The following is a 1,441-nucleotide window of genomic DNA, read 5'->3' on the forward strand; positions in this document are numbered from 1 at the left end:
ACATGTTGGCCTGTTCCAGGAAGAGCTTGACATCTCATCTTATGATGAGCTGGTAGAATTCTTCGTCAAACTATTTTGGCAGAGATTTCAAACTCCTGAAAGAAGAGGCTTGTAGAGCCATTTGCTGAAGAGTTAATGCAGGAAATTTCCTTGCAGTTCTTACATTCTTTTTTATGCTGCCACCATCTTCCTGACTGAGTTGACACACTTAACGGCTTTTCAGAGAGGAGAAGTTGATCCTGTTGATCCACGGATGAAGCTGCAGTCTGCAGCTTTCTTTCGAGAGTTTGTTTGTTTGAGTTGTTTTTCAGATTGACATTTTCTTCTTGAATTCTGTGCTTCTCATCTGTTTTAGGGTCTGTCTTCAGTGACTGCTTTCCTGGTTATGCTCCTGCAGTTCTGTAACCATCCTTTTCTTTCTTCTTTTAGTTCTAACTCATGTTAGTTTTACTGTCTGGTAAAGAACTCCACTTTCAGTTACAGTCTGTTGATCTTGTCTTCAAAGTTCTTAAAGAACTAGTTGTCCGACTTTGTTGAATGGCAGCCTTTCTGCTTGGCACAATCTTTGTTCCAGTTCCTTAACTGTATCAATCATTTGTTTCATTTTCTCTTCTAAGCGACTGTTCAGTTCACTTTTCTTTTTTGCTCCTAAATGTTAATTCTATAATTTAACAAGTTTATACTCGAGATCCTTGAGATCATTCAGCTGCTCCCATACACACACCAGGGTCTCTTGCTTCTCACAGACCTGCTTCTCCAACATCATCATGGTCAATTCCATCTCCTGTCCTACACCAGTCTGTACCTCCAGCTCTTTCCCCACATCCAGTTTGTGTCTCCTCCTTTAAATGCTTTTTTTACTTCATTCTGAAGTTTTGTCTGAGTTAGGATCTTTTTTATTTAATCCCTGTATGTAGGAGCTTTCCTCTTTTACTCATCCTATGTTTTCTTACAAGGTAATAATCCAGTTGTTTGCAATTTCAAGCTTCTTTGTCAGTTTTGTGTTAGACTTTTTAATGCCTCGATTTTTGTCTGGAGGTAGATTATAGTTGCATTCCTATGGTCGTTGAATTCTTCTATAATTCTAGTCCAGAATTGCAGTCATTTGACCATCTCCTTGATACCTGTTCTGATGTTCCTTTCCTTGAGATACATTGAAAAATGTGAACCTGAGAGTCAAAAACCTTGTCCTTTAAGACAGAACCTGGCATCAATGGCATTTAGATCCATTAAGAGAGCAGCAACTATGGCATTTTTTTTTCTTCCACCATGAGAACACTAGGTTCATAAAACTTTTTTAGGAGTGCCTTTTTATTAATCACAACTTTAATATAATCTGAGACTTTCTTTTGCATTAGTGCCAAATTAAGCCAGGCTTTTCATCTGCCTGTTTGCTATTGTTGTTGTGTATAATAGAGTCAGAACCAACTAATAGTTGACC

The 1,441-nt window shown here is 38.1% G+C and overlaps 1 pseudogene; it reads right to left on the minus strand.

The window, feature by feature from the left end:
• Positions 1 to 508: 508 nt before the first annotated feature.
• The window catches only part of LOC102853670, a 93,826-nt pseudogene continuing 92,893 nt past the window's right edge, over positions 509 to 1,441 (minus strand).

This window comes from Elephantulus edwardii, unplaced genomic scaffold (genome assembly GCF_000299155.1).
Source record: "Elephantulus edwardii isolate Elephantulus edwardi_28Jun2011 unplaced genomic scaffold, EleEdw1.0 scaffold00205, whole genome shotgun sequence".
Lineage (NCBI taxonomy): Eukaryota > Metazoa > Chordata > Mammalia > Macroscelidea > Macroscelididae > Elephantulus > Elephantulus edwardii.